The 22137-nt window shown below is 47.1% G+C and overlaps 1 protein-coding gene across 1 annotated transcript in view; it reads right to left on the bottom strand.

Moving 5' to 3' along the window:
* Positions 1 to 17498, bottom strand: part of LOC137522864 (galactoside alpha-(1,2)-fucosyltransferase 2-like) — a 31963-nt gene extending 14465 nt beyond the window's left edge. The window contains exons 1-2 of the mRNA XM_068243004.1: positions 17423 to 17498; positions 12308 to 12411 (exon numbers count right to left, since the gene is read on the bottom strand). The gene's annotated coding sequence lies outside the window, so the exon portion shown is untranslated. The remainder of the gene's footprint in view (positions 1 to 12307; positions 12412 to 17422) is intronic.
* Between the last annotated feature and the right edge of the window lie 4639 nt (positions 17499 to 22137).

The raw sequence follows: 22137 nt of genomic DNA, 5'->3' as shown, positions 1-22137 counted from the left end.
TAGTAAGTACCACAGAACTAACCTTGCTTTTCTGGAGAGACGCAGCCGCTACCCAGAGAAATCATATTGTTTTAATAAAATTAGGTTGTGTTAACCCTTTCTTTCTTAGCTCAGATTCTCCTCTTTTCCGAATAAAAGGTGGTGGCAGCCTTTTTACTGTAGAATTGTGTGTAGTAAATGTTTGGTGTATTCACACGTTCCCTTCTGGTCTGTCTGTTTGCCCAATTCCAGCTGCTTCAGCATATCGATTCCATCCACAAGACTAGATGGTCTGTGGGCTGACATAGATTGGGAGGCTCTAAACAGTCTGGCCACTAGGGGGCGTATGACAAGCACAACCTCCCCTTCATGGTCACAGGACATTTGAATAGTGGTGGAATTTTCACTCCTACCAAATAATTACTTATCAGAAACAGAGCGTAGTATGGATACAGAGGCGCCAAAAAGATAAAAGAATCTAAAAAGTTTAAAACATGAGGAGGCAGTGGTGGACTTACCTCCTCCAAGCAGACACACAAATTGCCAACGTATTTGTCAAATACAACAAGTTTACTTACATACTTCGGGGGACAATGCAACGCGTTTCGCAGGTTTGATCCTGCTTCATCAGGCAATAACAACGGAGCAATAGCATATGTGGTGAGTAGAAGAGTGGTCAGTAGAAGAGCCAGGCACCTTTTTGTGTCTGCTTGGAGGAGGTAAGTCCACCACTGCCTCCTCATGTTATAAACTTTTTAGATTCTTTTATCCTTTTGGTGCCTCTGTATCCATTCTACGCTATATTAAAGAGAGTCTGAAGCGAGAATAGATCTCGCTTCAGACCTCATAGCTAGCAGGGGCATGCGTGCCCCTGCTAAAACGCCGCTATAGCGCGGCTTAACGGGGGTACATGTCCCCCCAAACCCCCTCCGAGCAGCGGGGGAGCGCTTCCTGGTTGGGGCAGGGCTAACCGCCGCAGCCCTGCCCCATGCGCGTCTGTCAGACGCGTACCTCCGCCTCTCCCCCGCCCCTCTCAGTCTTCCTTCACTGAGAGGGGCGGGGGAGAGGCGGCGATGCGCGTCTGATAGACGCGACTGGAGGCAGGGCTGCAGCCGTTAGCCCTGCCTCCAGGAAGATCAGCTCCAGCGACCTTTTTCCGACCCAGGTTTGCGGGGGGTGGGTTGGGGGTGAAGGGACCCCCGTTAAGCCGCGGGATAGCGGCGTTTTAGCAGGGGCACACGTGCCCCTGCTATATATAAGACCTGAAGCGAGATTTAGTCTCGCTTCAGTGTCTCTTTAAATCCACCCCTGGTGGAGGGGTGTTTCTCCCTTTTTTCCTCATCTACGGAGAGCGACTTCTTAGCCTGAGTGGGGTCAGGTCCAATCTCCCCACCTGCCTATACATTGGTTGCCTTGGAGGTAACCCTGCTTTGTGAGTATAGCTTATTACTTTATCATATTTCAATTCAACTACCAGTACATGCTACACTATATTTGGCTCTTGGTGTCCCCACTCTGTGTTATGAGAAACAGAGAATGCCCTGGGGTACAATTTGAAATAGTAATATTGCATGGCCCCTAGCTGCTTGCAGGCCGAGGATTAACTTAAGATCATTATTTTGTGTGCAAACAGGAAGCCATGCGCTAGCTACTTCAAAAGTCAGAAAAAACAAACAGTCCAAATCTTTTTTTTTTCTTCTTTTCAGACTAATACAGAACTACAATACAAACATAGCAGCCATCCAAGGGCATCAGAGAGATTATCATACACTATTTATTCAGATGTATAAAAGTATTAGAACAGCCTAAATATCCAGTAACCAGATTCCATACTACTAAGGGACTGTCACGCATTTTGGAGGTTGTGATCTGATAAACTTGACAGCTCTAGTGATGATCGTAATCTACAAATAACGATTACGCAAAATTTCATGTAAATTTACGCAATTGCGATTTGGACATTCAACTGATTCCTTGAAATCCATTCATAATTTCACATATTTTTTGTATAATTTTGTGCCGACTTAGCTGTTAATAGCAAAGCACCCATATGTGCTATTGTCACCAAAATTGCTACGTATATTTAGAGAGACTAAGAAAAGAAAAAGAAAAAAAAGAGAGATTGGTCAATGGTCATTAAAAAACATTTTTCCTTTGCATTTTTAAAATTGATTTTGTCAAAAACCACAAGGTCTTTTTGAAAAATGCAGGTGTCATGTAAGCAGCTACCTATACTGGGGGCAACTATACCTGGCTACCTACACTGAAGGCAACTATGCCTGGCTACCTATACTGGGGCAACTATGCCTGGCTACCTATACTGGGGGCAACTATGCCTGGCTACCTATACTGGGGGCAACTATGCCTGGCTACCTATACTGGGGGCAACTATGCCTAGCTACCTATACTGGGGGCAACTATACCTGGCTACCTATACTGAGGGCAACTATGCCTAGCTACCTATACTGGGGACAAATATTCCAGGCTACCTACACTGGATGCAACTATGCCTGGCTATCTATACTGGGGGCAACTATTTCAGGCTACCTACACTGGTGGCAACTATAACTGGCTACCTATACTGGGGGCAACTACAGTATGTCTAGCTACCTATACTAGGGACAAATATTCCAGGCTACCTACACTGGATGCAACTATGCCTGGCTATCTATAGTGGGGGCAACTATTCCAGGATACCTATACTGGCGGCAACTATAACTGGGTACCTATACTGGGGGCAGCCATGCCTGGCTACCTATACTGGAGGTACCTATACCCGGCTAACCTATATCAGAGCTAACTATGCCTGGCTAACCTATACCGGGGCCAACTATGCCTGGCTAACTAATACTGGGGGCACCTATACCTGGCTAACCTATACTGAGGTCACCTATGCCTGGCTACTTATACTGGGGACAACTATACCTGGCTAATAAACTATACTGGGGCACCTATATCTATCTAACCTATACAGGGGGAATCTATAGCTGGCTACCTACCTACCTATACTGTGGGTGTTTTGGGGGGGTTTGCACCGCAGCAATGACGCATGGTGCAAATTGTCCGGTGCTGTGCAATCATTCCAAATTGGGGGGGGGGGGGGGGCATTCTCACAAGTTTGCCTCGGGTAGCAAATCAAATGGTCTGGAACCGGCCCTAGCAACGATTAGCTACTCCAGTCCACACAGAGTTTTCAATAAATAGAAAGCGGCAATCAGTACCCAAAGGTGACATGAGGCTATTTCTCAGCTTAGTAATACTTTGGGGAGTGGTGGAGAAAATACTTCGGGGAGTGGTGCAGAAGTGATATTGGACAACCGATAAATTACTTGCCACCTTATTCTTTGGCACAGTCATATTAAATCGGGTGTTTTGGTGCTCCATAGCAACCTATGCTACAATCTAAGACACAGTTGCTTCTAGCAGAATGGGTGCGCTCCCTGCTTTGGGTGGATCCTGGATATGGCCTGGCATATGTAAACTGCAACAAGCTAGCACAGTACAGTGTGGGGGAAGGCTGTGCACACGGCTACATTACCCATAGGACGTCTGGAAGGATTGGGCAGAGCCAGCCATGGCCACCAAGATGGGGAAAGCATGTAGAAAAACCTCTGTATCTAGTAACGTCTACGCATGTGAGCGTAATGGTTTTTTATGCATATGAAGACCAGGGTTCGAATCTCGGCTCTGCCTGTTCAGTAAGCCAGCACCTATTCAGCAGGAGACCTTGGGCAAGTCTCCCTAACATTGCTATTGCCTATAGAGCGCGTCCTAGTGGCTGCAGCTCTGGCGCTTTGAGTCCGCCAGGAGAAAAGCGCTTTATAAGTGTTTGTCTTTTGTCTTTATGGAAGATTTTACCGTATTACACAATGGGAAGTTTTTTGAGGTTATGTAGCAGTGAAGAGGATCTGGAGTGATCATTGCTACTTGGTAACTGTAAGGAAGCCTGGATTGGATGGAGATTGATCATATATGGTCGGGGGTGACCTGGTAATATCCCCAATGTGTGGCTGGAGCTTTGTGGTCTAATTATCTGGTGAGTGATGTTGAATTGGGTGTGGTACAGGTTTCACTGTCAAGCAACTTAAACTTAAACTGTAAACGGTTCCTGAAGCTTAACCCTCCTGGCGGTTTAATTATTTCCGCCAGGAGGCAGCGCAGCAGTTTTCTTTTTTTGTTTTTAAATCATGTAGCGAGCCCAGGGCTCGCTACATGACACCCTCAGCGGCATCCCCCCGCCCGCTTCGATTGCTTTCGGCGATCTCCGATCAGGAAATCCCGTTCAAAGAACAGGATTTCCTGGAGGGCTTCCCCCGTCACCATGGCGACGGGGCGGGATGACGTCACCGACGTCGTCATTGGGAGTCCCTATCCACCCCTCGGCGCTGCCTGGCACTGGGTCTGGGGGGGGCGCGTGGTGCGACGGATAGCGGCGATCGAGCACGGGGCTGCGGCGATCGGTGTGCTGACGCAGCTAGCAAAGTGCTAGCTGCGTCCAGCAAAAAAAAAAATTAAGTAAATCGGCCCAGTAGGGCCTGAGAAAACTTCCTGCGCGGCTTACCCCGAACTACGTTCGGGGTTACCGCCAGGAAGGTTAACTTGGATAAAACTGAGCTCCTCCTTTTCCTGCCCCATACTGCACCACCCCTCCCGGATATTCACGACACTATCAACAGCACTACCATCCGCCCTACCTCCCAAGCCCACTGCCTGGGCGTCACGCTAGACTGCCCTCTCCTTCAGTCCCCACATCCAAAATGTTACCAGAGCCTGCAATTTCCACCTTTGCAACATCTCCAAAATTCGCCCCTTTCTGACACCAGACACTACCAAGCTTCTCATCCATGCCCTCATCATCTCCCACCTTGACTACTGCAAAATCCTACATGCTGTGTGACTTGTGAACCGACTACATTTGGAATTCAGTCATGTACAGTCATTTACTGGAAAAGGAACAAAGTTCAACCCAAAAAAAACTGTAACTGTGCAACAGCAACAACTTCCGTTCTATCACTCATTGAGCCATTGCTAAATCAGGGTTATTGTGTAACAACCGACTATACTTCTCCTGAGGCTCTGAGCTTCTTCTGCAAAACAAAGCAGATGACTATGAAACCCCTAGGGCTAACTTGTGTGGTATCAATATTTGGCAATAAGATGCTTAAGACTGGAGAAATAATTGCCAGGCAGAAAAGAGAAAAGATTGCATTGGGACGGCATGACAAGAAAGAGGTGTGCCAGTTCATAATACCTTCACTGTTATGGTACATCCAAAAAGGTGGGAAAGAAATCATCAAGCCAAAAGTAGTGAGAGGTGTCTACAGAGCCGACCAAGCAATGGCATGCTATCCAGTAATGAGGAAACCGCAATAGAAGTACCACAAGAAGATCTGAGGGCATCTTGTCGAGCAAGACTTGTGGAATGCCTACATTCTGTTCAGAAAAAGGAGTGACAAGCCTTCATTTGGAAAGCCACCTATGCCTGGCTAACTAATACTAATAAATTGCCGAACGTATCTTTGTGAACTACCAAACACCATCAATGGCTGTGAATAGAGCTGGACATCATGCTGTCGGAGTTGTCAACCCAGAACGCCTGACTGGTCTTCATTTTATGGACTACATCCCACCAACTGAGAAAAAGTGGACACCTACAAGGATGTGTGTGGTTTGATGCATGAAGAGAGAAAACCGTGGAAAGGACACCAGAAAGGAAATCAGGTTCGAAATAGTGCAGGGACAGTAATTTGGGACAATAGCATCCAAATTTCCCGGCGCTGTTTTTTACATGTATGCAACCAGGTTCACCTGCCATGATTGTAATGTTGGAATTTCTGCTGTCGCATGCTTCAAAATGTAGAATTCTTGAGGTTTCTACTGGACATTTTAAAGCACACTTAAAGCTAGAGGTATAGAAGCTGCCATAATGATTTACTTTTAAACAGTTCTGCTGATTTATTTGGCTGCAATAGTGTCTGGATCACAAATGTTGCTAATGTTTGTCAGTAACATCTGATCTGCATGCTTGTTCAGGGTCTATAGCTAAAAGTATTAGAGCAGGGGTGTCCAACTTTCGGTCCAAAAACCAAACGTACCCCCACGAGTCTTTTCCAGTGGCCCTCAAAGCTCTTTAATTGCACGCAGCCAATAGGCAGTGCTGCGGTGCTCCATGCATCCATTTTTAGAGCCAACCTGTGTCACCACTCTGCCTCCCCCTCTGCTCTCCTGTAGTCACGTAGGAATTACTATAGGACTACAAAGAAATGACCACTGGGTTGTATACTTAACTGGAAAATATATTGGCCATTTTTGCACTTTTACTCACACAAAAGGCCCAATTGAGGAGGAGGAACAGCGGAAGGGGAAGAAGAACAGAGACATGGGTCTGGACTGGATGAGTGATGGGTAGCCGCTTATGCCAGGAGTAGCCACCGCTATGCCAGCAGCAGCCACCGTTATGCCAGCAGTAGCCACCACTATGCCAGCAGCAGCCACCACTATGCCAGCAGTAGCCACCGCTATGCCAGCAGTAGCCACCACTATGCCAGCAGTAGCCACCACTATGCCAGCAGTAGCCACCGCTATGCCAGCAGTAGCCACCGCTATGCCAGCAGTAGCCACCGCTATGCCAGCAGTAGCCACCGCTATGCCAGCAGTAGCCACCACTATGCCAGCAGTAGCCACCACTATGCCAGCAGTAGCCACCGCTATGCCAGCAGTAGCCACCGCTATGCCAGCAGTAGCCACCGCTATGCCAGCAGTAGCCACCGCTATGCCAGCAGTAGCCACCGCTATGCCAGCAGTAGCCACCACTATGCCACCACAATGCCAGCAGTAGCCACCACTATGCCAGCAGTAGCCACCACTATGCCAGCAGTAGCCACCACTATGCCAGCAGTAGCCACCGCTATGCCAGCAGTAGCCACCGCTATGCCAGCAGTAGCCACCACTATGCCAGCAGTAGCCACCACTATGCCTGCAGTAGCCACCGCTATGCCAGCAGTAGCCACCACTATGCCAGCAGCAGCCACCGCTATGCCAGCAGTAGCCATCACTATGCCAGCAGCAGCCACCACTATGCCAGCAGTAACCACCACTATGCCAGCAGCAGCCACCGCTATGCCAGCAGTAGCCACCACTATGCTAGCAACAGCAACTGCCACTGCACACTGAAGGGAACAAGCTGACAGCACACATTGTATATGGTTTATTTCCTGTGAAAATGTTTTATTTGACAAAATATAATAGACAGACTGGACCTCTTGGGGACATCAGAAAAAGTATGTTTAATTTTGCCAGTTCGCCTCCTGGCTGTCTCAAGAACGCTGATATGACCTTTGTTCCAAAATGTTTGGACACCCCTGAATTAGAGGCAGAGGATCAGCAGAACAGCCAGGCAATATGCATTGTTTAATAGGAAATAGATGTGACAGCCTCCCTATCTTTCCTACTTATTAGAAATGCAGAGATTTGGAACAATTATCAAAACACAAATCCAAAACCATTACCACATTAATAGACCTAGTCACTCTATCATTAAGTTAGTGAGTCACCAAAGTTACTGTAATTACAAATGTCTATTTAGATGCTGGAAATGATTGAGCTGACTAGTGTGTCATTTTATAATCTGTAGATTCTATGCCTAATACTTACACTGCAATCAGGTGTGTAACTCCTGGGAGCAGCTCCTGCAACAGCCGGGGGGACAAGAACTGTAAGAGGGTCCCAACTGCTACTTTGCTCCCTAATTAAGGGGTCGCTTCTTCAGATCAGGTGTTTTTGTGGCTACACTTGTTATGGGTGTGAAGATTATGATGTCCACTCTTATCTTATGACCCTTGCAAGATGGGCCACCAGGCTGTGAGGGACAACAAGGGTAGGCAATAGAGATGGGCCGAACCTCCGATTTTAGGTTCGCGAACCGGGTTCGCGAACTTTTGCGTAACGTTCGGTTCGCGTTAAAGTTCGCGAACCGCAATAGACTTCAATGGGGATGCGAACTTTGAAAAAAAAATAATTATGCTGGCCACAAAACTGATGGAAAAGATGTTTCAAGGGGTCTAACACCTGGAGGGGGGCATGGCGGAGTGGGATATATGCCAAAAGTCCCGGGGAAAAATCTGGATTTGACGCAAAGCAGCGTTTTAAGGGCAGAAATCACATTGAATGCTAAATGACAGGCCTAAAGTGCTTTAAAACATCTTGCATGTGTATACATCAATCAGGTAGTGTAATTAAGGTACTGCTTCACACTGACACACCAAACTCACCGTGTAACGCACCGCAAACAGCTGTTTGTGTAGTGATGGCCGTGCTGGACTGGTGCGCACCATGGCGAGAGTGCAGGTTTTGGTGGCTTTACAGCCCATATGGTCGCCTGGTATGCAGTGGTGGGTTCACTGAACAGGTATGCAGTGGTGGGTTCACTGAACACAACAGGTATGCAGTGGCGGGTTTACTGAACAGTACAGGTATACAGTGGCAGGTTCACTGAACAGAACAGGTATGCAGTGGCGGGTTCACTGAACAGTACAGGTATACAGTGGCAGGTTCACTGAACACAACAGGTATGCAGTGGCGGGTTCACTGAACACAACAGGTATGCAGTGGCGGGTTCACTGAACACAACAGGTATGCAGTGGCGGGTTCACTGAACAGGTATGCAGTGGCAGGTTCACTGAACAGTACAGGTATACAGTGGCGGGTTCACTGAACACAACAGGTATGCAGTGGCGGGTTCACTGAACAGGTATACAGTGGCGGGTTCACTGAACAGAACAGGTATACAGTGGCGGGTTCACAGAACAGGTATGCAGTGGCAGGTTCACTGAACACAACAGGTATGCAGTGGCGGGTTCACTAAACAGGTATACAGTGGCGGGTCCACTGAACAGAACAGGTATGCAGTGGCGGGTTCACTGAACACAACAGGTATGCAGTGGCGGGTTTACTGAACAGTACAGGTATACAGTGGCAGGTTCACTGAACAGAACAGGTATGCAGTGGCGGGTTCACTGAACAGTACAGGTATACAGTGGCAGGTTCACTGAACACAACAGGTATGCAGTGGCGGGTTCACTGAACAGGTATGCAGTGGCAGGTTCACTGAACAGTACAGGTATACAGTGGCGGGTTGACTGAACAGGTATACAGTGGCGGGTTTACTGAACAGAACAGGTATACAGTGGCGGGTTCACAGAACAGGTATGCAGTGGCAGGTTCACTGAACACAACAGGTATGCAGTGGCGGGTTCACTGAACACAACAGGTATGCAGTGGTGGGTTCACAGAACAGGTATGCAGTGGTGGGTTCACAGAACAGGTATGCAGTGGTGGGTTCACAGAACAGGTATGCAGTGGTGGGTTCACAGAACAGGTATGCAGTGGTGGGTTCACAGAACAGGTATGCAGTGGTGGGTTCACAGAACAGGTATGCAGTGGTGGGTTCACAGAACAGGTATGCAGTGGTGGGTTCACAGAACAGGTATGCAGTGGTGGGTTCACAGAACAGGTATGCAGTGGTGGGTTCACAGAACAGGTATGCAGTGGTGGGTTCACAGAACAGGTATGCAGTGGTGGGTTCACAGCACAGGTATGCAGTGGTGGGTTCACAGCACAGGTATGCAGTGGTGGGTTCACAGCACAGGTATGCAGTGGCAGGTTCACTGAACAGGTATGCAGTGATGGGTTCACAGCACAGGTATGCAGTGGCAGGTTCACTGAACAGGTATGCAGTGGTGGGTTCACAGCACAGGTATGGTGTGGTGGGTTCACAGAACAGGTATGCAGTGGTGGGTTCACAGAACAGGTATGCAGTGGTGGGTTCACAGCACAGGTATGCAGTGGCACGTTCACTGAACAGGTATGCAGTGATGGGTTCACAGAACAGGTATGCAGTGGCAGGTTCACTGAACAGGTATGCAGTGGCAGGTTCACTGAACAGGTATGCAGTGGTGGGTTCACAGTACAGGTATGCAGTGGTGGGTTCACAGAACAGGTATGCAGCCAGCCAGGAACAAGTTAAGCCTAACTAATCTTTCCCTGAGAGACAGTCTGCAGCAGCTCGCCCTACTCTCACTAACGCAGGCAGCACACGAGTGACCGTAATGGCCGCCGCTGCCTGCCTTATATAAGGGGGGGTGGGGCTCCAGGGGCTAGTGTAGCCTAATTGGCTACACTGGGCCTGCTGACTGTGATATAGAGGGTCAAAGTTGACCCTCAAGGTGCATTATGGGGCGAACCGAACTTCCGCAAAGGTTCGCCAGCGGGACGTGAACGCGAACCACCGAAGTTCGCGTGGAACCATTCGGCCCATCTCTAGTAGGCAAGGGAAAGGGTGTGAACACTGAACATTTATAGTAACACCCCTGATTGCAATTCTATTTCATCTTCCATGCCTTTAGCTACAGCTGTGTATAATAATAACTACATCATCAGAAGTGTGCTTAGCATTGTTACTTTGGTGCTCTCTTCAGCATGTAGTGCCCTAGGCAGCTGCCTATCCTTCTAATGCCTAAAAATGACACAGAGGGAGGGATCCTTTATGAAGTAAAATACCTGTGTGAGTACTTACACATTGAAACTACTGTTCTTAAAGGGAAGGTTAAGGGAGGGTGGCTAAAAAATAAAAATCAATTTCCACTTACCTGGGGCTTCCTCCGGCCCGTGGCAGGCAGGAGGTGCCCTCGCCGCCGCTCCGCAGGCTCCCGGTGGTCTCCGGTGGCCGACCCGACCTGGCCAGGCCGGCTGCCAGGTCGGGCTCTTCTGCGCTCCAAGGCCCGGCACTTCTGCGTCCCACGCCGGCGCGCTGACGTCATCGGACGTCCGCCGGGCTGTACTGCGCAGGCGCAGAACTACTGCGCCTGCGCAGTACAGCCCGGAGGACATCCGATGATGTCCGCGCGCTGGCGTGGGACGCAGAAGTGCCGGGCCTTGGAGCGCAGAAGAGCCCGACCTGGCAGCCGGCCTGGCCAGGTCGGGTCGGCCACCGGAAGCCTGCGGAGAGGCGGCGAGGGCACCTCCTGCCTGCCACGGGCTGGAGGAAGCCCCAGGTAAGTGGAAATTGATTTTTATTTTTTAACCACCCTCCCTGAACCTTCCCTTTAAGGGGCCAATACACTGGTTGATTTCAGCTATCGATAGATTGAGAATTTAATTCTATCAAATCAGCCGATCGATCGATTTGCAGCCGATTTCGATCGTTTTGATCTATCTGACTGGATGGAAAATCTAAGTCGATCTGCTGCTGGCAGCAGATCGATGGCCCTCAGAGTTGCATTGGATCTAATACTGGGAATACACCATGCATTTTTACTCCCGATAGATGGGTTCGATAGATAATTTCCGACATGTCTGATATTCCTTCCGATCATTTTTTGGCTCGATTTCACATAGAAGTGAATGGAAAAGATAAGAAAAACAAGTGGAAGATAAGAAAATCAAGCGCAGAATCGTGCAGAGAATCAAGTAGAAAAAACGATCGGGTGGAAAATTGAGCGGAAAAATGTATGGCGTGTACCCAGCATAATGGTTCATTAAAGAGACCCTGTAACAAAATGTTCAGCCTTATTTCTTCTATCCTATACGTTCCTATACATGTTCTAATGTGGTCTGTCTTACTGCAGCCTTTACTAGTTGCACAGTGGCTGTATTATCTGTTATATGATCCAATCTTCTCTCCTCTGTCGTCTTTGTTGGGCTCAGGCACTCAGGCTGGAATGTGCAGCTCTGCTTGTGATAGGATAGAAGCTATACACACCCTCTCCATGCCCCCTGCAAGCTCTGTGTGAGTCACAGACTGAGCTCCTCTGAGCCTATCACATGCCATGTCTTTTGTTTGTAAACACTGCCTAAAACTAGCAATTACAAGCCAGGATCGCAGCAGGGAGTGGCAGAAACAGCACAGAGGGGCCCAGGAGAACATGATAAATAGAATGGTATGCTATTTATTGGAAGAATTTTAGAGTACAGATTCTCTGCATTTAGATCAATTTCTAATAGATTTCATTCTGAAATCCATTGAAAATCTGTTCCTAGTGTGTGGCACACATCAGATTCCTGTCACATTCGACTTGACAGGCATCTGACAGAAATTTATCTGGTGGTCAAATCTGCTGCAGATCTGTAAGTGTATGGCCACCTTTAGACTTCTGGGATGTGTTTCAGATTCACTGCGGTGACTTCGCTCGCAGCTTTGAATGAGTGCGCAGCCCCAAGAACAGAGCACTGTTTTTTATCCGCTGGTGTTCACACAGGTCATTATGCGGTGAGAAGAAGCTGGTCACAGTATTAAGCCAAATAGCCCCAGCCACACGATGACACACCTTACCTTACACACGTGTGACGTATTCCTGCAGGTGGGGATCAGGGTCGGAATGTCTCCTTCTGTGGCCACATCTCACTCCTCTCATCATTTGAGGATTTCTTTGTCATCTGGGTGGTTTAAGTGAGATATAACAAGAAAGGGAGGGACAAACATAGAAAGTCACAGAGAGCTAGGAGTGGCAGCAAGTGTCTATCAGCATGAGCTAATGTGTACTTGCTGCTGAAAGGCATTGCTATTTCTGAAAATGTGTGCTTTTCCATATCGCATGAATGTGCTCCTGACAAACGTATCTGATTCCGAAGTAAAGAAATAAATGAATGAACAATGATTTGTGAACTAAGGGAAGATAAACTCCAGTCGGAAAGAAAGGTCCCTTTTATGAAGCAGTGTTCACTCCTCTCTCTGGTAACAATCTCCTTTCTGCAGCCAGTCCTCAGTGCAATAAGAGCACTCTGTGATATACTACACTCAGGGCTAGATTTACCATAAGGCTCTGTAGGCTCATGCCTACAGGCGCCTGTTGATGGAAAGGCGGCTCAATCCCCTCCCCAAGTGCTTCCCTCCCTTCTTCCATATGCAGAAACCTGATGAGAGTGTAAATGAGAGGTTACTCACCTAGCTCTCGGCATTCCAGTGATGAGATCTCCCTTCAGTCGGGGGCACCTCTAGCTACTTAATATTAGGTTCCTTTAGCTACCTAATACTTGAGGGAACTTCTAGCTACTTAAAGGAGTACTGTAACCTCTAAAAAAATGAGTTCAACTTACCTGGGGCTTCTACTGGCCCCCCCACAGACGCCAGGACAAAACAATCCTCCGGTCCCCGCTGGGTTTGCTTCCAGTTTTTGCGACTTTGACATTGCAAACAACTGCGCATCCTCGCTCCCACTGACGTTGCCAGGAGCTCCTTGCACAGGGAGCACCCGGCGATGTCAACGGGAGCGAAGATGCATGTGGCCAGGGCCGCGCAGGCGCAGTTGTGTGCAACACTAAAGTCGCAAATCCCGAAAGCCAGGCCCGGCGGGGACCGGAGGATCGTTTTGTCCCTGCACGGGCACAGGACGTCGTGAGGGGCCGGTAGAAGTCCCAGGTAAGTTGAACTCATTTACTAAGGGACATCTGTAGCTACCTATCCCGGGCAGGGGATGTAAGGGAGAAGTGACAGTGTGGCCAGCCAGCGCACTTGTGGTGGGGGTTTGTAGGATCATGGAGGGCGGAGTCTAAGGTGGCAGGACATCTGTGCCTATAGGCTCCTGTGAGCTAAATCCGGGCCTGACTGTACTAGTGCTTTTCCATGGTAGTTAAAGCAGACCTGAACTCAGAACTTCCTCTCTGCTCTAAGGCCTCATTCACACTTAGTGCACTTCTGTCCGCTATTATCAGCACATCAATGTTACAGATTGATATGCATTGCTGAAAAGTGGAGAGGCACGCTAGTGTGAATGAGGCCTAAAAGATAAGCAATAGCATAATGACCTTTAAAGAAAAAACATTTCTTTGTTACAGCTTACAGAACTCCTGCAATAAAACTGCAGTGTGTCTACTTCCTGCGTACATGGAAGCAGAAAAAGTGTTAACATCCTGTGTTACATATTAGCTGTGTCTGCCGAGGACTGCCAAATGCTGACACAGCTGAGAGATCAAATTGCACTTGTTATTACTTGAAGGTGAGGCTCAAAACCCAGCTGGGAAGCTATGTGCATTATGTATATACTGCATGTTCCCATTGTATTTGCTTGGGCAGAGGCATAACTAAAAATAATGCCCCACCCCAGTGAAACTATGATGGGGACCTGTAGTGCAGTGATCTGAAAACTTGGCTCTCCAGCTGTTAAGGAACTACAAGTCCCACAATGCATTTGCCTTTATGAACCATGACTGTGTCTGTCAGACTCCTGCAATGCGTTGTGGGACTTGTAGTTCCTTAACAGCTCCAGAGCCAAGTTTGCAGATCACTGCTCTAGTGTATATGTACAGATTTCCCCTTAGCCCTGTGGTGACCCCAGTGGTCTTTGAACCATCATTTTGGACATTGCATCAAATTAAACTATAGAGAGATACAAGACCTCTGAATGCAGAAGACATGCCACGATCCTAGCTTTGCCTGTGTGTATTGGTGGAGCCATGAATATAAGGCCTCAGCCCACCACAAAATATCACAGTCAGCAAGAAAGTAGCGTACACACAATGAATTGTGATTGGTCAATGACTGGCCAATCTTACCACTTCCATCCATCTATTATGAGAGCTTACCTACAGGATCTTTCCACTCTGAGCTGATGCTGTGATTTGACGGATGTCTTTTTCAAAGATGTTTGAATGAAAGTTGGACTTTTGTGTGTGCGCTGCCACTCTGTTTAATTTGCTAGCTTACCTACAGGATCTGTTAATAGTATTTAAAATGTGTTAGCCCTCATATTACACGGAGGTGGGAATATTGACCAATCGTTGACCAATCAAATCAAAATTGGATGTGTGTACCAGGATTAACAACTAAGGGCTCGTGCTGTGGTCAACACTAGTGGTCAACATTATTCCAGTGGGTTTTTATTTTCATTATTATTTAGTAGGGCTTTACTCTGGAGTCTGGACAATATGTCAACACTTGTAGCAGAACAATTGCTAAACTGATTTTATATCAAAATATTTGACTATATGGCTAAAAGTATGAAGCCTGGTACACACTTTCAATTATGATTGGCCAATCACTGACCAATTTTACCACCTCCATGTAGTATGATGGTCAACAGATATTGAATACTATGAGCAGATTGTGTTGATAAATCCTGTGGGCGGTTTCAGACTGTGTATTGGCGGCAGCGGTGTGGCCCGGGGGCGAGTATGCCGGCTTCTGGCTTGGCGATGTCTGGCTTCTGGCCAAGCAGGAAGTGACGCTCACTTCCCATTGGCCAATCGATGACGTGCGCGGAAGTGTATTGCTAAAATACACTTCCACGCATGTGTGACATGAAAAACTGTGGCGGGTTTTTGAAATACACACGCATTGCCATAGACTTATATGACTTCCGGTCCGGCGCAGATCGCTGAAGGCCGCCGCATGAGGCATGGCAACGTACATATGGGCATACGTTAGGGCTCTTCCAGCGCAGTGTACTGCAATGTAGGCAGTATGAACTACCCCAAAGACTTACATTAGGCCATGGTGAGGTGTGGTAGGTTTACTGCACCCCCTCCCCTCTCCAGTGTGAAAGGGCCCTCATACTACATAGAGGTGGTAAAATTGGTCAGTGATGGGCCAGTCTAGGCTAGGTTCACAGTGGTCAGTTGCATAACGCACGTTATAATGACTTGTGAACTGCAAGGGAGACTGGACATAGATGTTAAGGCCCCGTTCACACTTGCGTTTTGGCAAGTAAACGGACCGGATCCTGATCGGATCCTGATCGGATCCCGACCTGATCCTGATCAGAACTGTATGGTTCCGATCAGGATCCGGTCCGTTTGTATCAGGCATGCATCAGGCTGCCATCCGGATCCGTGGGCAAAAAATGGTTAAATATAAATAAAAAAATGTTGGGGTCAGCAGAAGGTGCACCTGGTGCACATGTACAATCAGGTTCCTCCGCTGTAGGCCTCACCTCCACCTCCGATATTCTTCCAAACAGCTCCAGCACGTCTGTCACTGCTGCTCAACTCCAGACATGCTTGGCCCATGTGTCCCCATCCGAAATGGCCGCTTGGATACGCATAGGAAGTGGGGTAGAACGTCAGGTTTTTGTAGGCAGTGTGTTCTGTGCCTTCCGTTTCCCATTGGTTTCTGTGTTCCTGATGGTGCTGTCAGGCTCAGGTCAGGCTCCGGTCAGGATGCGTGGGCCGGAGATCCGGACACAAAAAATAGCGCATGTTGGAAAAGAGCTCGGAGTCCGGATCCGGTCCGGCTCCGTACTGTACGGAACGTACGTATGTGAACGTCCGCATAGCCTTTGCATTGCTATGCGGAACGTACGTTCCGTTTGTACAGTATGCGGTCCGGATCCGATCCGGAAAATCCGGATAGCGAACGCTAATGTGAACCGGGCCTAAAGTGGACCTGAACTCTTGCACAGAGCAATGCACCCTGTATGTATTTAGAGAGTTTAGCCGACTTAATTCCCCCTCATTTGTGTCTAATCCCAACTTGTAATCTGATCTCTCCCGTGTCACATGACGGCAGATAAGCCCATTTGAATGCACAGGATGTTAACAAGATGTCTGCTTCCGTAAATCAGGAAGTAGAAACAGCGCATATTTATTTTAGGATCAGCTGTAACAAAGAAATGTTTTTTGTTTAAAGGTTATTATGCTGTTGTGTATGGTTTAGAGCAGAGAGAACGTTGAGGCTGGGTGCACACATGGCAGAGATGCTAGCGTTGCGGGAAACGCAGAGTTTTTGCCGCTAATGGAATTCTATGGGCCGCAGGAGAAAACGCACGCAAAAAACGCATATGCGTTTTATATTTGTTTTTACAGTAAGCCTTCCACAAACACTGGCAGTATTGCATAATATGCAGGATGGCTGCCAAAACGCACTTAATGAAAGTCAATGGGAATGCAATGTTATGCGTTTTTCATGCGCTTTTTTTATGTGTTTTTGCTTTAAAAAAAATTGTTTAGTGATGCATTTTCTCTTCCTGTTGATTTGCATAAAACGCAATGGAAAAACTATGCGTTTTGTATTAGCAAACTGCAAACGCGTAAAAAGGCATGCAAAATGCATCAAAAGCACAAAAGAATGTAACAAAAATGCACAAAAAAACGCAACGCAAATGTCAATAAAACGCTACCTTTCACGCTATGTCATATGTGAACACAGCCTCTGAGTTCAGGTCCGCTTAAATTCACAGCCTGCATGCAGCGAGTTAGAATAACGCAATCAGTTACAACGCAGGACTCTGAACAGGCCCATAAACTTGTATGGGCTGTGAGTTGACATGCAGAATTCTTCTGATCACTATGAACAGGGCCTTTGAGGCAGAGGATCGGCAGGACAGCCAGGCAATGTGCATTTTTTAAAAGTAAATAAATATGTCATCCTCCAAATGCCTCTCTCACCTCGTGTTCCCTTTAATACAAAGTATATTAGAAGCAAACTAGATGAATAGAATAACATGCAACCTACCTCCTGCTGTTCTATGTGAGGTGAGTAAGTCTTCTTGCGTGTCTGTGCTTTTTGCTTTTTTATCCACTTTTGGGCCGTCTTAGGAGGGTGTTCATTTGCGGACTGACTCACATACATTTTCACCGCTTGTTAAAATAAGAAAGGGTGGGACAAGAAGGACAAACACAGAAAGCTAGGCGAGGTGGGAGGATATCAGCATTTCCTTAGTTTACTGCGGAAGCAAGACATTGTTATTTCTGAGATTGCACTGACGGCATTGACGGCTCTAATTACCCGAGTGCTGAGGATAGGCAAATGGATATAAGAAAGATGCATCACACATACAGACACACCTGGAGTACTTCAGAAAGGGAGACAAAAACACAAAGACACCCGGGAGCCCAATATGGTGTAGTATGTCAGTATAGATTCTCATAGCTCACAACTGTCCCTCTTATGGAGGGACAGTCCATCTCTAGGACCCCTGTCCCTCTTTCTTACTCATTTGTCCCTCTTTCAGGACTGATGTACTACAGACCTGTGTCAATATATGACATTCTACTGAAACAATGTGTTTTATTTACTCTAAACTTTATTCCCAGGTTTTGAATTGAAGTATTTCTTATTTTCACATGTTAATATGAAGGAAAATGATCCAGGATAGAAAGGACCAGTGTGGTTTGAATTATAAAACATTTTTTTCTTTTGAAATCTTTATGATATGCGTGACTAGGGGTGTGCCGGAGGCGTGATTAAAGGTGCGTCAGGGGCATGGCTTAAAGGAATACTGTAGGGGGGGGGTCGGGGAAAAAATGAGTTGAACTTACTCGGGGCTTCTAATGGTCCCCTGCAGACATCCTGTGCCCGTGCAGCCACTCACCGATGCTCTGGCTCCGGTTCACCTCTGGAATTTCAGACTTTAAAGTCTGTAAACCACTGCGCCTGGGTTGCCGTGTCCTCGCTTCCCTGATGTCACCAGGAACGCACGGCACAAGCTCAGACCATACTGGGCCTGCGCAGTACGCTCCTGGTGCCATCAGCGGGAGTGAGGACACGGCAACGCAGGCGCAGTGGTTTACAGACTTTAAAGTCTGAAATTCCAGAAGTGAACCAGAGGCGGGGCTGGAGCATCGGTGAGTGGCTGCGCGGGCACAGGATGTCTGCGGGGGACCATTAGAAGCCCCGTTAAATTACCTTATTTTCCCCCGACCACCCCTACAGTATTCCTTTAAGTGTCCATCTTTCTCATCTTAAAAAAGTTGGGAAGTATGGTATAGATACATGGCAAATAATAGGGAATAATGGGTACTCACAAGGCGGGGTTGCTATAAAAGCAACCACTCAATACGCATGAGGGGAAGTACTGTCCCCTCTTGGCCTTTCACGGTCACTGCTCCAAAAAGAACAGCCAGGAGAGTCAATCCGATGGCGGGTATCCCTTGGATAAAGAATAAAATCGCAGGGAATGGTGGATAGGAGGCGTCCAGTGTAGAATATATCAGAACAAGTATAAAAGTACTAATAATAGGGCCCTACCTTTAAGAAGGACCCACTTCCAGTTTCAAATAGAGAAGTTTATTAATGCAAGTGATCTGCAAACTGCACTTGTTATTACTTGAAGGTGAGGCTCAAAACCCAGCTGGGAAGCTATGTGCATTGTGTATATACTGCATGTTGCCATTGTATTTGCTTGGGCAGAGGCAGAACTAAAAATTATGCCCCACCCCAGTGAAACTATGATGGGGACCTCTAGTGCAGTGATCTGAAAACTTGGCTCTCCAGCTGTTAAGGAACTACAAGTCCCACAATGCATTTGTCTTTATGAATCATGACTGTGGCTGTCAGAATCCCGCAATGCATTGTGGGACTTGTAGTTCCTTAACAGTTGGAGAGCCAAGTTTGCAAATCACTGCACTAGACAATGCATTTCGCTGCTATAAGCAGCTTCCTCAGGTCAATAGTAGTTTGATTCCAGGAGTCTATCTACCGTAGCTTGGCGCCTCCTATCTACTGCTCCTTACACCTGGAGTACGCACCCCTTATCTTCTACCAAAAGCCTTGAGTCCGATTATAATCATTTGCAAAAAAGTGCCTGCTTTGAGCACGGCCATAGACATAATGATACTATGCCTATAGCGGCTCAGCAGGAATTTTACAGGTGCTGCACTGCTGCTTAGCAACCACCTAATTATGATTTATGAATGGCCAATCACTGACAAATTTTAACACCTCCATGTGGTATGAGTGTTTCTCTCATTCTACACAATCTGCTCATAGATTTCAAGATCTGTTGACCCTCAAACTACATGGAGGTGGTTAAATTGGTCAGTGATTGGCCAATCATAATTGAAAGAGTGTACCAGGCTTAAGACACGTGTGAACTGAAATGAAGATTGGACTTTAATACAAAGCCTGCATACAGTTGCAACATGATCATTTACACAGTACTTTGAACTGGCCCATAGAATTGTATATTGACGTGCAGAATTATTCTGCAACCCAACTGATGCACTGTGAACTAGCCCTGAAGGTAGCCATACATGATTTAGTGTTGTACTTTTTTCAAATATTCCGCTTGATCAAATAAATCTTAAAAATCGGGCTTAGTTACCATACACGAATGATCATAGCCAGATTTGAGGCAAGGCCACAAAGGCCATGGCCTAGGGCACCAGCAAGGGGCAGGCAGCAGGCTGGTGTACTAAGGCAGTTAATATGCCAAACATGTAAACTGCAGCAGTCACAAACCCAGTCCGTGGCTGCCAAGCTTCCACAGGGCGATCAATAGAGCACTGGTCTTGTGCTCCCTCCAGGGGCGCGGTTGGTGGCAGTGGGCCTTGGGCAGTAAAATGTCCAAATCCGTCCCTGCGAATGATCAGTTATTCCCCAAATCCTGGAAACATGATTGAATAATCAAAAAAAGTTGGAGTTTGTATGTGTGCTTTGCTGACGCTGCTCTGCATACATGTACAGACTAGAGCAGAGGACCCAGCATTCATTTTTGTTTTTTTATTTCATTACATACATCATTTTTTCCTGTGGCATATTCATCTAAGCAAAAAACTAAATAACATTTTTAAAAACACATGGTTATACTTATACAAGAGAATTAGCTCATTAAAATATAAGCTTACCCTTAAAGGGGAACTGAAGAGAGAGGTATATGGAGGCTGTCATGTTTATTTCCTTTTAGACAATACCAGTTGCCTGGCAGCCCTGCTGATCCTCTGCCTCTAATACTATTAGCCATAGCCCCTGAACAAGCATGCAGCAGATCAGGTGTTTCAGTGGTTCAGACTTATAAGTCTGATCTGACAAGACTAGCTGCATGCTTGTTTCTAGTTTTAATCAGATACTACTGCAGAGAAATGGACCAGCAGGGCTGCCAGGCAACTGGTATTGATTAAAAGGAAATAAACATGACAGCCTCCATATACCTCTCTCTTCAGTTCCCCTTTAACGGTAATACGAGTTCCACAAATCCTCCACGACAGCGACCATGAGACTGCTACTCCTACCAAAGGGTCAGGAAGCGCATAACTGATTAAAAAGAATACACCCACTTCCACCCTTCAGCTCTTACATATTACTTGGAGAATAGAAGTGGACTTACCATACCACAGCGGGTTCTAGGCCTATCCTGGAGGACTTCGTAGACCATGAGATTTCCAATATATCATCCCCTCTCAGGACGCGACTACTGCAGAGAGAACTTTGCATCCAAAAGCCAGTTTCTGAATATTAGAAAGGTCCAACCAGTAATGTTTAATAAATGTGTTATAGTTGGCCGCATTACAGTGAGTAACAGAGCGACAGATGCAGAGGCCCTCTCGACCCAAGAGGAGTAGACTGCCCTAGTGGGCCATTAAAGCGGATCCGAGATGAAAAACGAACTGTAACAAGTAACTTGTCTATATATCTTATCTAAAGTTTAGATAGTTTACACAGCAAATCTAGCTGGAAACAGATTTAATAGATAATGATTATTTCTTCCTGTGATACAATGACAGCAGCCATGTTGTTTGTAAACATTACACAGAGGCAGGCTTATCTCCACCATCAGCACTCAGACTGTGAAAAAAACCTAATCCCCCCTCCTCCCTCTTCCCCTCTGCCTCTGAAATCAATGGCTAGTAACACCTCCTCCTCCCCCTGCCCAGACTGAGCTCCCATGAGCCCTTGCTACTGCCAAGGCTCTCTGAAAACCTGTGGGCGTGGTTTATTTAGTTTATAGGGAATTAGAGTATTAAAACAAAAACAAAAAAGTATTTGGCTTGAGGAATGCCCTATAAACAATAGGAAAGTAACACAATTATGCAATGAGTAAAAGTTCACCTCGGATCCAGTTTAATCTCTGTTAGAGCAGGTAGATTCGATAGCTCATATGCTTTGGCTATGCAGTTAGTTTAGGCCCGGTTCACATTAGCGGTTGTTTGCCAAACGGACCGGATGACCTGACCGGATCCGGACCGGATCCGGATCGGAACCGTACGGTTCTGATCCGGATCCGATCCGGATCCGGTCAGGTTGCATCAGGTGTCCATCAGGATGCGATCCGGATCCGTTTGGCAAAAGTTCGTTAAAAACAAAAAAAAAGTTGGGGTCTGGGAGGTCAGCAGAAGGGGGACCTGTGGAATCAGGCCCTCTGCTGTTTAGCACTCACCTCCACCTCCGACATGCTGCCAACATCTCCGGATCCGGATCCAGCTGTGCTGCTCCACTCCAAAATGCTTGCC

This window comes from Hyperolius riggenbachi, chromosome 6 (genome assembly GCF_040937935.1).
Source record: "Hyperolius riggenbachi isolate aHypRig1 chromosome 6, aHypRig1.pri, whole genome shotgun sequence".
Taxonomy (NCBI): Eukaryota; Metazoa; Chordata; class Amphibia; order Anura; family Hyperoliidae; genus Hyperolius; species Hyperolius riggenbachi.
Note: the sequence above shows the minus strand (reverse complement) of the source record. Positions and strands in the feature narration are given on the sequence as shown.